Genomic DNA, 16,039 nt, shown 5'->3' with positions numbered 1-16,039 from the left:
GCATCTCGGTTCTTCTCCAGGTGGCCGGCACTTCCTCATGCCATACCAACTGCCTTCGAAAGGAAATCATCCCCAGAGAGGGAACCAGGCAGAAACTTCATCTCCTCTTCAGGCTTAGCTTTGGAAATCCCATACCATCACTCTCACCATAATCTCTTAGTCAAAACAGCTGACAAAGCCTGCTCCGTTTTAAGAGAGAGGCTAGACTCTGCCTCTTGTTGAGGTAATAACAGAGTTCTAGAAGAGCACAAGGGAAAAGAAATATTGTGGTCACTTGGGGAAATATACAATCTGCCACAACCTTACCCCTGAATCTGGTTTTCCTCACAGGAAACCTGTATTTAACTACAAAATGATTGGAATGTCCAGCTAGTCTGTGATGAGGTAATATGGCCCTATCTAATGACATGGGATGGTAGGGCACTGTTCACTCGTCAGCCACAATAATGTGTGAGGGTTGATAGTAGGGTTTTCCCAGGCCCCATGGTAGATAGGTAGGGAATTCCCAGACACTGGGCCAGGGAAACTAGAAGGAAACCAATGCATGTATCAAATTCAGAAGGGGAAGTGGAGACAAAACCAGGGAATGGACACTGATAGGCCATGAAAAAAGAAAACAAATACTTATTAAGCCCCTGCTATCATGGATACTTTGCTTATGTAATCAGCTTTCTACAACCTTGCCTTTCCACTGACCAAAAGGCTTTAAGCCACCATGAAGCTTGAAAATTCCATAACGTACCATCTGCTAATATAAACCCACAGCAAATGCTATCAGTTCAATTACCCCAAGAGTATCCAATAAGACCATTCTGGGTTTTTTTTTTTTTTTAAGATTTTATTTGTTTATTAACGAGACACACAGAGGCAGAGAGATAGGCAGAGGGAGAAGCAAGCTCCCTATGGGGAGCCTGATCCAAGACTCCATCCTAGGACACCGGGATCACGACCTGAGCCGAAGGCAGACGCTCAACCGCTGAGTCTCCCAGGTGTCTCCAGTAAGACCATTCTAAGACAGGCTCCCTCTGGGGTAGTAGGACGGCTTCAGCTGCAATGATGGGCAAACTTTCCTAAAGAAAATGTCTCTAGCCCAGTACTCAAAATACTCTGATTGGGCTGGCTCAGGTCACATGCCACCCACACATCAATGACTGTGCCAAAGGAAGATAATATGACAGTTGGTGCAGGAAAATAGCACATTTGGGTTTGGACATTTCTGTTATCTAAGCTTCTCCAGGCAGTTTATAGAGAGGTTAAATAAAATAGGCTCTACAGATGTTCATTTGTTTCTAATATTTTTCTTCTCCAAATCGATTCCTTATCTATATCAAAGTATCTCTTCTCATCCAATTCTGTGAAATCCTGAAGCTTCGAAGGATGTTTTTATAGAATGGTTCCATTTACAAGTAATTCTATAGCAAAATCCCTGAGGATCATGACGCAGTGAAGTTTTAGTATAATATTCTCTTCAATGCAATAATTCAGCCATTGTAGTGCATATCACAGGATCCTTGTTTTAATGAGAGTTTTGCTGCAAGGCATCCAATATCCATCCAGAGTGCTTAAGAAAATCAGGTAAAACAGGTGTTTCCTCAATTAACAATTTAAAGTTTTGTTACATGAAAATTAAGTGAACCAAAATAGAAGATAATATTTCTAGCAAAACATACCAGTACTCTACATTTCCTGTTTTTCCAAAGACCTTGAATGTATCATTTCATGTAGACATTTTTAAAGTAATTAATTTAATGCATATTTTGCTAAGAAACATACCCCAAAAATCATTATTCACAGCAACCTCACATTAACCAGTCTATGTTTAATAAAAAAAATCCATCAATCAAGTGTAATTTTTAACTTCCAAAGAATTAACATAAGTAGTATGATTAATTGAAATCTCTAATTTTATGAAAAATAATACTTAAATATTTAAAAATAAGTAGTTTCTACATTTGCAAATATTGTTAATCATGTTGTTTCCTCAATTAACTTATTGGCAGTTTCTTTTAACTTTGATGGAATCAGAACTTCTCCAAAATCATACAAAAATTGAATCTCTTGGTCATATCCTACTTACAATTCATTGTTGATTGCTCTCAGAAGGCTAGCATCTGTCTAATACACTACCCAAGATCATGCTCACAGTGGAATAAAGTGAAATTTCATTCCATTCCCAACTTCCTAAATAACTTAAGTGAGTCGTATGAAATCCAGTTCCTTACTTCTGTCTAAATATTACAACTATAAGAAAATCCGAAATTATTCGAATTCTTAAATTGTTCATCTGAAAATATTGCAAAATATCCAAAGGACATAATGACGAGAAAGACGTAGGCCTGAGTGTATACCAGGCCTGGCTTGCTCTAATTTCCACGTCCCTCCACGCCCCCCCACCACCCACCCACCCCGGTTCTCTGTCTCTCTCTTTCTCTCTCACTTCGGGAAACCAGATTTGAAAACCGAAATCAAAACATCTCCACTTTCATCCTTGTACAAATCTATTCATTTCAAAGGGATCTTTGATTACGTTTAGGGTAGCTGTATCATTTATCTCCCAAGCCAGGACACCTTTAAGAATAAAAGGGGATATTACTTATAACTAACTTGCTCCACCAACATAAACTGGGACTGTCCTGGGCAAATTGGGACATAGGCCCACTCTATTTTCAGACACCGATGACTTGGTCTAAGAGAAACTAAATTCTGGAAGAGTAGCTGTTCATTGAAAACATCATAACATTCAGCACTGTGTTGACTTTTTTTCTTTCCTTTAAAATTCCAAATTCCTCTTAGTATAAGATCCCAATCCTTACACTTGCCTTCTTTAGTTTCCTCACTAACCTACTATAGCTTCTCCCCAATTTCTTATATATTCACCAGAGCGATGACAAATATAATTAATAAGTGGAGACAAAACCCTGGACAGACAATAATCACAAGCGAACCATTTCCAAGAGTGCATTATAACAGCATCTCCTAAAAACTTGGGGATTTAAATGAGTCTGTCTAGAATTAGGGTGCTTGGAATCTTACTGACATTTCTCTGAGCTCAAGTTTCTCTCCCAGGCTTGCTCAAAGTTACCCACTTTTATCTTAGCCCCTATGGATTCAGAGTTCCCTCATCTGCAAGGCTTAGACCAGAGTTCTCTGATGACCGCGTTGTTGTTAAATTACACGCACCGCTCCAAAGGAATCAGATCTTGGGATAGCTCCAGAGGCAGGTTATTTACCTTTCAGTCCCAATTGAGTCAGAAAAATTTATTCATTTACTAGTCAGAAAATAAACTTGACGCATGTTCCTCAGGAGATCCATGTGCTGTACCTTTGTATGGCAAAATGCCACATGTCCCTCGGAGAGGGATACTTTGTCACGTGGCCCACGGCCACAGATGCTTGGGCCACAATTCACTCAGAGCTTGTAAGGTAAGCAAGACTGAGTCCAGAAACTACCATGGAAAACAGGCCCCGAGGGAAGTCATGCTGTGTTCCAGGTCATGTCTTTTCTTCTGGTTCCACAGAAGGAGTGCCTTCACAGGTGCTGGGGGGTGGGCTGCTGAGACAGGCTTTCCGCAGGAAGAGTTGGGGGACTATTGGCGTAGACAAACCTTTCATGACATTGTCTCTGCCCTTCTACTCCCCAGCTGCAATCCCTGGGTCCTGTGCCCCTGCCCTACAAGCTTATTTCCACCCTCTCGCAGTGTTTCCTAGTGGTTGTAATTGGGGGCAACATAGCCTTCTTTTTAACTAACACTGACCGAGGGAATGGCCTCTCCTTGCTCACTTGTGACCATTTTCACTGAAGAAATGGTTGGATTTCTTCAGCGAGTGGCAAGCCTTCTGTCGTCAAAAGGAAACAAAATAGAACAAAAACATCTCCCTAACTGCTTTAGCAGAGTAGAGGCTTTCTCCTTCCAGTAAATGGTTACCCAGACCAAGCACGGACCTAATTGGTTTTTAGGTTTCAAAGTCATCACAAATATCTGATGTCCCCAGTAACATACGTACATGCCTTGAATCACCAAGGGTCCAAACATTAGTTAAATGATAACTAAAGGGAAAGTTGGCAATTTAAGCATTAGGAGAATTAAGATTTCATTCCTTTTACCGGAAAAAATATCACCATTATTTGAAGCTTACCCCAAAAAAAGATTTTTTATGGGCGTATTTTAGCCTACCATGCTGTAATCAAGCATTTTTATGGGGCCCATTTATATTAATAAGGCAGTAAAGGAGGAAGCTTCAGTTAAAAAACATAAGGGGCAGAAGCCTTAGGAGCCAATGACAAGACAAAATAGGAAGCAGCGTTTTCTGATTCTACCAACTACTCTGGATTCATCCTGCTTCCAAATTCCACTTGCTTTTTGTGAGGTTGTTTTTTTTCTTCTTTCTTGTTGGTGGATGTGGGAACACCCTGACCAGTCTCGAAAAGTAGGACTTGATGGCCTATCATGTGAAAAGCTATTAACATATCCACAGTTGGCCCTGAAATATGCTTTCAAGAATTGAGAAGATTTGCCAACCCCCATTTGAATTTTTCTTCAGAAAAGTGCACTTTTATTAACACCCTCCTCCCTACTGTGGATAAAAATGGTCTCAATATTCTCATGGGAAAAAAAGAGCATTCTGAAGAGCCTCTGTAGACAGAGAGATAGAGTTTTCCTGGCCAAGAATAAAAACGGGAAAGTCTGAAATGTTTAGCGCCTCTGATTAAACCTTCAGTGGCGTATTTCTCTTAGACAAAGCATTTGTCATAAGTAGCTTGTCTGCCTGAGTATGATTTATGTGGCTGGACTGAAATTGGCTGAATAATTTATACTATTTATTGTTCTAGAAAGTTTCTTTTCTTAATAAATAAATAAATGCTGTGTTAAGAGAAGGGGAAAATAGTGGCAAGTGTCAGTAGTGTAAGGAGGGAAAAAGTTATTTTTCCATGTTGAAAGCTAATGAAGTGTATCTAAGAGGAATGGTCTCCACATAGAAGGGCAGGACTCTAATAGGTGAATATTGTCAGCATTTTCAATGAAACCAATTGGCTAAGAGAAGCTGTCAAATAGGTGTGAAATGAGGTAAAATTACGAGCGATACACTTTCTTTTAAGGTACTTTGCTTTGTTCCTTACAGTGCCTTGCAGCAAGAAATTTAATTTAAATACTGAAAATGGAATGCAGTTATATTGATTTAAATTTGCTAAGAAAGTCTTGGACTCTATTTCCTGTTTCCTGCATAAGTACAGAATGTGTGTGAGTCTGTGTATGTGCTTGCGTGTGAGTGCCATCAGCTTTTCTACTATTTATGAGTGAGTCACAGTTTATTAGACCCTACCACAATGTATATTAGCATAAAACACATAACTTGAATTGTCAGTTTATAAAATTTTCAGAATGTATGATTATAGCTCTGCTCTTACTGTAAATTTTTACCTGGCTCTGATGATTTATCCTACCTGCCGAAGCACTGAGCTCATATTAGATCTCAGTTGGGTTTTTTTCCTTTTTTCTTTCTTTTCTTTTCTTTTTTTTTTTTTTTTTGTTACCATTTTATCACATAAATTTTTATTCCTGGAACCTATGCCAAAGACAGAGTTGTAGACAAAAGAATGGATGGATGAGTGTGCAGAAATACATGTGGCTCACTTCAGCAGAAACTATTTTGTAGATACCTCACCGTAAGCTCCGACTAAAAATATTTGAAATGTTTACAGGCTGCATAATATATATGTTTGACATATTAAAGGAGACTTCTATCAGCTGCTCAGTAACCATTCCAGAAAAACGCCTTAAAAGAACTCAAGCAAAATCACAGCCCTCATCTGCAGTGCTGTTTCTAATTTGAAGGCAAATTCATCTCTGACATACAGCAGATTCTGTGCAGGTGGAAGCAAGCCCCTCTCTGCTCCTCTCTCTGCCAGTCAAATTATGTCATCAGTGAAGGATCACTGGTTTTTAATGATACGGTGGCCTCCATACTGAGAAGCAGTCCTAGCAGAGCAATATGCATAGCCAATAAAATGGCTGTCACCAAATTACAATTGACACTTAACATCACTAAATCTGCAGTGTAATTCCTTGTGACAGTTGTGTAGGTATATTAGAAGAAAATAATTTACTTCAAACCCAGCATGTTAGACACATTTTCCTGAGCGTAATTCATGTCACATTTACAGTAGCCAAAGCAAGCAGTCTCGAGGCAACCTTAATCTGGGAAGAGATCATAGATACTAACATGTTCATTGAAGTATGATTATTTATGCATGCAATAAACAAAGCTAGAGCAGTTGTTCATTGTAGGTTTTAATTGTTATTGGGGGTTTTAATTGTTATTGGGTTTTAAATGAATATTAGCCTCTTTTGCTGTAGGGAATAAGAAAAACTATAAAAAAACAAAGCCACATTTTATATGGAAAACAGGCATCAGCTAGAAAAATCTTAATTTTTTTTTTTTTCCGGGTGGCCCTCACTTCCACTCCAGCTCTAGACTGGGTTCGGACTCGAAATTCCACGCCAACTGCCACATGACAAAAGCACACACAGGCAACCTCCAAAATGCAAGTAAACTAAGCCACCAGCACCAGTATTTCTCTTTTTCTCAGAGTAATGACACTAGAGAACAAAGGTTTGAGAGGCAGACACGGTTTCTTCTGGCATACTATTTTGATACATTCACCCCGAGCAGATCCGCAGAAAGACCCTTCCCTGGCCTTATAAGCATATATAAATATGTGACAGAGTTAAAGGTCTCCACTCTTCAGAATGAAGTGGTTTGAATGTCTGGCGAAATGGGACTGCAAAAAATTCATTCCAACTTTGTCTCTAGGCAATTCACCTTTGGCCCAGTGATGATATGAGTCTTTCTGCTGATGGGAGAGATATAATAAGTCAGGTCAGGCAGTCTCTAGAAGGCAGGGGCCTATTTGTTAGCAGAATGAGGCAGGTGTACTATTCTAGGGGAGATTAGCTCATCCCAGCATGATAATTACCTCACAGGAAACCCTCAAGGTGACACATCAAATGTAGGAGCTGAACATCCAGTCCTGGAAATGGGCATGCCTGTATCGTTAAGTAGTCTTAATTTAGAAACTCCAAATTTAAAAACACAAATCAGTGAGTGATAATTTCCCTGTCCTTTCATTAAGACATTAAAATGTCTCCAGCAAGTGCGAGCTCAGTAAAGAACGAGAGGCTAGATTACAGCTCAGCTGCCAGGAGCAGGAATTATCTCCCGTCCGCGTTTCCTAGTTGATTTGCTTAGGGGAGTGGGAAGCTGCAAACAAGAAGTAAGAGAGCCCACATTCTGCTCACTGAGGTCCTTTTGGCTATTTGTGCCGTTCGCTGAGCCCTACCTTTTGGAAAATAATTTTGAGTGAGATGCGTATTTTCTAAAACAGAATCATAGCGTTTTAGCTGCATCACCAAAGAGCAGGAAGGGGGATATGTCAGCTGGGGTTATTTGGGTTCTTACGTAAAGTTCGAGAACATAGATTGCTCTTCTTGCAGCATCCTGGCTTGGGCCTTCCGGATTGTGTCTCGGGCTGCCGAGGGCTTTAGCCACGCTGAGCAGAGCTGGGTCACTGCCTCAAGCCGTGGGCAAAAGCTAGAACCTCTTTGGTTTTCTGGGTCAGTGCAGACGACCTGAGAAATTCTTCAGCATCACTGGTCCCTTGAGCACACTCCTGACAGCACGAGGCTGGGGGAGGTGGCGGGGCCAACTGCATGACGACAGCTGCCGGATTTATCATGTGGGCACCAGGCTGTGGGGGGTGCACCAAGAGAGGTGGCAAAAATAGAAGCAGGAGGGTGGGATAATATGATTAGGAGTCATGGAGTCTCACCAACTTTTTGGCTAGAGGTAGAGCAAGCAAGAACGTTGCTAAGGATTTCTTAGGTAGAGAGGGAACTTACCGGAGCTCTGCTGGAAATGGGAGTTTTTAGCAGACATTCTTAAGGATGCATCAATGAGAAAATATTTCACACACAAAAATCAGACGTGAAGATGAATATTAATATAACAATCTCCATAAAGATCAAGACTAAAAGATATGCAACTGAGTCACTAACAAATGATTAGGGCTTTGTATTTAGTGTCTACCCAGGGGAAAAACCTACCCATTTTACCCTCTGAAGTGGCCTTAAATTTACTGTTCATTGAGGTGAGAAGAAATCTTTTTGCTCTTTCATCTTGTTTAAGGTCTATTCCATGGTGAGAGTAAACAATGTGCCGACCCCTGGAAGGGTGTTGCCCATAGAGTGAATCCGGACCACCTGCGTGGTGGATCCTTCTGAGAAACACCCTCTCTCCTAAGACCTCCAGACAGTTTAGGACACCCTGCCAGGACAGTGAGGATTTCTCAGAGTCCCAATCCAGTGGCACTTGCCTTCTTATTGTCGGAACCCCTCCTCCCCCCGCCCCAGCCCCCTCACCGTAACTCGCAACCCTTGCAGTGAGAAATCAAATAAATACAAAAACTCTTTCTGCGAGAGAAGCTGCCTACAGAAATTGTACAAAAACTATTCACTCACTGATGATGGCAGAAAGCAGCATGAAATCCTGGACACCCTTCTCAGAAAGTAACTTAATCTCTATTTTGAAAACATTACAATTGTGTTATTATGATATGACCTGAACATAGAAAAATGCCCTCCCACAGAAGGAGGAAGTTAACTGAGGGCAGGTGGCATCTAATCTCTTAGTGTTCTGATACTTCCACACCAGGTCGTGCAACTCCCGCGGCTGAAACAACTCCAATTTGTCACAGAACATATGGCCTGTTGTCTCTTTATTAGGAACAGCTGATTGGAAGAAATTATTTTCCAAAATATCAAATGTAGAATAATTCTATTCAAAAAGACTTTAAGGGTTTCTTTTGGAAAGAGTCTCTGCTTTAGAGAATGTTTCTGAAGAGGGCACTTGATGTGATGAGTGCTGGGTGTTGTGTGTTTAGTGATGAATCGCTGAATTCTACTCCAGAAACCAATACTGCACTGCATGTTAACTAACTAAAATTTAAATTAAAAAAGAAAAAAAAGTTGTTAGTTGAAAATAAATAAATAACATTTCCGTCCCCTATAGGAAAGAAAGTTGAACGTACATATACACACACAGGCACACACCACAATCACAAGTCCAAATACACCCTCAGCTATTTTATTGTTTACCCAACCTATTCTTCCCCCACACACCCTTAGAAACTATTGTTCTATTCCCAGGCCTTGTTAAGACTCTTCAATCACACTAACACTCAGTCTCAATCTTTAAAATGAACACGTCTTTCTGAAATTACATGTTGAATATCAAACAAAGGCCATTTTAATGTTTTCAAGGCCAGACCAATATCATGGATAAGTCTGAAAGGGATGAAAGTCAAATCATGAACTGTGTATGGCTTTGATAACCAAATAATTTCAGTGATTAAGACAGAGAAGTGCTCTCTGGAATCACATTTGCACGATGATAAGAAGCAGCACTTATTTTGGGGGTTCTTTTCCATTGACATAAGACATCAGAAAAAGAAAAGAGAAAATGCTTATTATAAAAACAATTCTTCTTTATTAGCTCCTATATGCATAAGAATAATTTATCAAGTGGAGAATATAGGGAAATTCCAATTTTAAATGAAAATGCTATTCAATATTTTGTGAAGTCTCAATTATATTATAAACTAAATCTTAATTTATACCAGTGATGGAAACATAAGACATGAATTAATCTTTAAATACATTATGTTTCTGTTCCAAGACATCGAAAGAGAATTATTTTCTCTATATGTCTGGATATTTTAACTTTATAAAACGATCATATAAATAAAAGACAAATAATCCCTTTTGAAGCCAAAGCACTATCAGTAAAAGAAGCCACATTTCTTTATTATGTGCATTTTCCTGCTTATCCTATATTACACAGTATATAGTTTTTATTCAAACAAGTAACAAAATAGAAATATATATTTGTAGCGTGGTTGCATTTAATTTCACTGAAAAATACAATATTTAAAACCCACTTAATTTTTTAAAAGGAGGACAAAGAACACATTTTAAAAATCACTAAACTCTATATCACATGGCATCAGGAAAATGCAAATTAAAACAATGAGATACCATTACACACCTATTAGGATGGACCAAATCCAAAACACTGACAACACCAAATGCTGACAAAGATGTGGAGCAACACAAATTCTCATTAATGGCTGGTTGGAACATAAAATGGCATAGCTACTTTGGAAGACACTTTGGCAGTTTCTTAACCAACTAAACGTATTTTTACCATACGATCAAGTAATTGCATTTCTTTTTATTTAGCCAAAGGAGGTAAAAATTTACGTTCACCCAAACCCTGTATACAGATGTTTAGAATAGCCTTATTCACAATCGCCAAAACTTGGAAGGAACCAAGATGTCCTTCAGTAGGTAAATAGATGAATAAATTGTGGTACATCCAGACAATGGAGTATCATTCGGACTAAAAAGATATGAGTGTTCAAGCCATGAAAGATACGGGGGAAACTTACACGCATATCACTAAGTGAAGGAAGTCAACCTGGAAGGCTATATATTGTATGGTTCTAACTGTATGACATTCTAAAAAATGCGAAACTATGAAGATAGGAAAAAGATCAGTGGTTGTCAGGGTTTGGGGAAAGTTAAGAATAAATAGGTGGAGCACAGGAGATTTCTAAGGCATTGAAAATACTCTGTATGATATCATAATGGTGGTTAACATGTCATTATACATTTGTTAACCCATAGAATGTACAACACTAAGAGTGATAACGGGGAAGGCTATGAACGTGTGGGAGTAGGGAGTATGTGAAAGATCTCTGTACCTTACTCTCAATTTTGCTGTGAACCAAAAATTGCTCTAAAAAAAATAAAATCTTTTTTTAAAAATTCAACATTTATTCTTGATAAAAGCATTCAGATACATTTTTTTGTGAATAGTTAAAAATACTCAAACAGAAGATTAAATTTGTCCAAGTCAGTCAAGTTAGAAGGTTTTAGATTTTGCCAGAAATTAACTTTACATGATTATAAATAAGCATTTTTCAAGAAGTTTATATCATCCTTATGTAAGTCTTTAAGATTAAAGTTCCAGTTGCCTATTGCTTTACAGTGAACTACCCTAAAAATTTACTTACTTATTATTTTTTCATTATTTTGTAGGTCACAACCAGAATTGGACTCAAATCGGGCCATTCTTCTGCTTCACATGGCGTTAACTGGAGTCATGTGGTGATATTCAGCTAGAGGTTGAGCTGGTCTGGATTCCTTATTCATGTAATTGGAGCCTGGAATGGGATGATGGAAATAGCCAGAGATTGGCCAACACTGGTCTCTCCCATTGCTGCCTCTCTGTGTGGCTAGTTTGGGCTTCCTCACATCAGGGCAGTCTCTGGGTAGTCGAAGTTCTTATATAGTAGATCAGGGCTCCCAGAGTGAGTGTTCCAGAAGACAGAAGTAGACCTTTCTAGTCTCTTAAGGCATAGACCCAGAAACTGGCAGAGGATCACTTCCATCGTGTTCTACTGCTCAAAGCAGTCACAGAGCTCACCAGATTCAAGACCCAGGAGACGCCGACCCACTTCTTAATAGAAAAAATATTTAAGATTTTGTGGCCATCTCCAACCTGCTACAGCAGAATGTCTCATTTTGGATATGTGTTGTTAAAATTTTTTCCTACAAAGAACATACACTGCATCCAATTTCCTTATTGGAAACGTTCAATTTTCGGGACCAATCTCAATGTTCCCAGACAAATAGTGAATAACTAACAAAGTCTTAGAAAAGCCTGCAGACATATAAAAATAAACTATGTGTCACATGGATTATATACCCTACAGTGCCCAGTCTAAGAGTGAGTCCAACAACAACAAAAAGGTAATAATTAATTCAGAGATTTTTGTTGTAGGTAGGTAGTCAGCTAGCTAGTTTTAAGTTGGATTAGGAAGAAATCATTTGAATGCAAAGATAAGAAAATAAACACATTAAGCCCTAAGAGAATTACTTCCATACTGAAACTTTAGTTTCAAAGAGTTTATGTGTCTTATCAAAACCTCAATTTAATTTTGGAAATGGTTTTGCAGCATAATTTATATGCTCAGACCAACAAGAACAATTCCATAAGCCATCCCGAGCAATCAACTTAATTACTCCACAGGCACTCAAGATAGTTCCCTAAATTAATCAAAGTCAAAGTCGAGTTATGTCCTTACCGAAAGAATCCTGAATAAAAAGGATACCATCTCTTCTCTTGTTATAGAATAAGTATTAGTCAAGATGGTGGTTAGATTAATGTCCAGAAATTAAATCTGCATCCTAATCCCTCTTCTTATAAGGACACCACTCAGATGGGGTTAGAGCCCACCCATGTAACTTTATCTTCGATTACTTCTCTCAGGACCCTATGTCTCTCTAAATACAGTTGTATTCTGAAGTTCTGGGGTTAGAACTTCAACATGTGAATCTTGGGGGAACACAATTTAGCCCATAGTAGGCAGCATACAGAAGGTATCCGTGCAGAATCAGGCCAGCAGCAGGGACCCAAGCACAAGAACCAAGGTTACTATACTCAAATACAGCGCCAGGAGGGTCCTGAGAGGACCAAAACAGAAAGCCCATCTTAAAAAACTAGGTATTTAAGGAAAAGCAACAAAATATAGAAATATAATTTTAAAATTATTTTAACATTTTGCTATATCTTGAGCGAAAAAAAAAAACCCAAGTAATTCAAAAGGTTTTTTTATGTTATTTTGATATACTTTAATATACATTATCTTATATTATTTTCACCAGACCCCCTATAGGACACATTTCATTAAGCCATTTTCATCATGAGATTCTAAGAAACTAAGAGGCTTATTCAAAGTCATATACATGACATAGTCAGAGTGTCCTAGGGAGCCTGCCATGAGACTGCCTTCCTGCGTTTAGAAAGAAAGGAATATAAGCAGAAAATTTTGCTTTGGTTAATTTTAGAAGTGATAAGCTTCTCTTTCCTTGACTTTTACTTCTGTGATTTTTGTTTCTTTTCTACCTAATGCTGATTAGCATTACTCAGCCTAATCAAATCAACGTATTGCAAATGGCCACACCCAACTCTTCATGACCATACAGAGTCCATTGTCACTAACAGATCAGAATATGGTAAGGCTTCCTCACAGGTTTCAAAAGACATCACTAGCCATGGCATCTCCATCCATATGTAATGTCAGTAAGGCAGAAAACTTCTTAACCCCAGGTACTAAAAATGACCTCTCCTCAGATTATACCAACAACTATTTTTTCAAAGTCTGTTCTGTGACCTACAGTTTGACTGTCAATTTGCTTTGGCTTAATGCCATGGTTTGCTATTTGTTCTACAATGCTATTTAATGCTACTTTTCTATATATCTTGAGATTTCTTCTAGACTCTTTGTACAAGCTAAATGTCACCCTCACAGAAGTACTATCAGGATTAAATGAAATAATAGTTGAAGGCATTCTATTTCTTTAAAAGTGCACCATTGACTGTTTTAAAAACAGGAGTCACAAAGATGATTATCAAAGAACTCACAATCCACTGGCAGAAATGCTCATTATAACAATAGGTTATCAATCCCAGCAGAACTTAACCAACAGTGAAACATTCGTTCTCATAAAGAAAGGAGATTTTGGAAGACAAAACACCTAAGGCGATAGCCTGGTCAGAAGAGAGGAAAGAAGTTACCAAAAGAAAAATGAGCAGAGCAGTAACCAGAGCACCATCTATATTCGGAGGGATCAAGTTTTAAGCTTAGACTAGGAAAAGAGATTGGGACCATATCATGACCCACTTTTATTGCCCAACTGAGGAATAGTGATATTACTGGAGTAGGCCCAGGGGGCCAATAAAGAGTTTTGCATGGGGTAAAGAAGGACCTAAGTTAATCCACTCCCAGGGAACTCTGATTAATAGGTTCTGTTAGTCATTATTGCTAAGGAAGAAAGGAAGGAAGGAGTAGAATCCCAAATCACGACTCCTACATCCCCTAATGGCACCTAATGTTGAACTAAGATTCAAGAATGGAAAACATTACAGATGAATATCTACCTTATTGGAATATCTCAGATCCCAATCTGGCCTCCCATCCTGGTAAAATAGGCTTAACCATATATAACTGGGAGGATTCCCTTTATTCCTTAACAAAAGGCCTCTGGACAAGCCCAGCTGTGGGTTTCTAAGCCACCTTCCCCACACCCACAGTCAAGTCTCCAACCTCTGGGTGTGAAGCCCCTGATTCAAAAAGGAGGTGTTAAAAAGACAGCGCTCTTCCAAGAGCCTAATGAAGAATCTGCTCCACTTAAGAAGTCAATCTATGTGCCCCATGCCCAACAAGCTTTCAAGAGTATGGGTATATATCCCACCAGCCAAAAAAGACAAGACAGGAATAGTAACACACACACACACACACACACACACACACACACACACAGAAAGGGGGATGAAAAGGAGTCTGCTCCCCTACAGCAAGATTCTCCTTCCTTTTCTGAGTCCTGAATGCCTTTCCTAGAATTATTTAATCTCTTCACCACACTTGGAGATAATTCAAATAATGTTTATGCCATTTAACAAAAGTAATGTATTTTTATTTTAGATTATTATTAAATGGCATTCTATATAGTTCATTTCTTATGTTATTTAAAGACTTATATAAAGAATTTTAGGTTTTTACATTTAACAAGAAGTTCGTGTTACTTAATTAAATCCATTTATGTAATAATAATCATGAAATCCTTCTCTAACACTATTTAAAAGCAGCATGTTTTGTCTAAGTATATGAAAATGTAGATAAAAAACTATACTGGGGTACTCTACTGTAAATGAAAAGTTGATTGGAAAGCAATATTTTCTCTTTTTAACATTAATTTTTGAAATATTGTACTCATTTTGGTTCCTATACAAGAATTTGACTAGATGCACACAATATCCACAACCATCAGCATGTCTATGCTCCTCCTTCAACTTGTTGCATTTCAGTTTCTTGTCCTTAAAGGACAGTCTACTCTAGGTGTAATTAAACAATCTAAGAAAAAAATTAAAACTGGATAATGTTCAACTAATGTAACATTGTGTACCAAATATACTCAAATTTTTAAAATTTTTTAAAAATTAAAACACACACACACAGAGATTATGTTAAGCCTTGACAGCAGTTAGCAATATTGAGCTGAAATAAATCCCCTGAGTAACTGAGACATAAGAACAATCATCTTATCTCTTCCTCCTCACTCAAATTAAATTAGAGAGGCCATTACAACCTGGAACATTGGCTCCCAAGTGTGTCCCCTCCAACCTGTGAACTTGATAAAATGCAAATTCTTAGGTGCAACCCTAGACTCACAGAATCAGGGACTCCAGGGATGAGGCCTAGCAATTCGTGGGCCTCCAGACACACGTTAGAGTCCAACATGGACCTACACCAAGCTGAAACACCACACACAGCTTCATGAGGCATTCTTTGGGAAAATCTGCCCTGGAGGAATCAAAAGAGTGAACCTCTCAGGCGGGCAGAAAGCTTGTAGACGCCCAAGCAAATGAAGCCATCTGATTCAGTCTGCATTATTAATATGGCAGAAATATTCTAGGGGCAGAGGTGCTTTCTTCATAAAGAGAAGAAATGAAAGAAAACTTCGGTTCAGTCTCATATTTGTGGCATATTTTTAAAGAAAATATCAGCTTTGGAATCTGACAGGCCTGAATCGAAATGCTGGCCCTACTCCTTACTGGCCTCATGGCTGGTCTAAATGGGAGAATGAACAATTCTTCATCTGTAAAATGAAGATAATAAACATGTCCTCATGGAATTATGGTGGGATTTTACGATCTGTCATATGTAAAGGTAAGCCCAGCATAAAAGCATTTACTTATTTAGATGGTAAAGTGGTAGGATAATTAACAGAAATTATTTTAGTCTTATTCTCCCTTTGTTTTTCTTACCCCTCTCTCTGGCCATTTCCAGCCAAGAGTTACATCTGGTGCTCTCTTGGTCCTGGTATGGTCTGTGACAGAACAGAATGCATATGCAGTA

General features: G+C 38.6%; 1 long non-coding RNA gene across 1 annotated transcript; it reads right to left on the bottom strand.

The window, feature by feature from the left end:
• Nucleotides 1-832: 832 nt before the first annotated feature.
• On the bottom strand, nt 833-16,011 carry LOC119871117. Its single transcript, XR_005356693.1, has 3 exons — nt 15,949-16,011; nt 11,132-11,281; nt 833-1,561 (listed from the first exon to the last, which is right to left on the bottom strand). It is a non-coding gene; the product is annotated as an uncharacterized LOC119871117 (long non-coding RNA).
• Nucleotides 16,012-16,039: the final 28 nt, after the last annotated feature.

Source organism: Canis lupus, chromosome 3, assembly GCF_011100685.1.
Source record: "Canis lupus familiaris isolate Mischka breed German Shepherd chromosome 3, alternate assembly UU_Cfam_GSD_1.0, whole genome shotgun sequence".
Classification (NCBI taxonomy): domain Eukaryota; kingdom Metazoa; phylum Chordata; class Mammalia; order Carnivora; family Canidae; genus Canis; species Canis lupus.
This window is presented reverse-complemented; position numbering and strand designations above follow the sequence as displayed.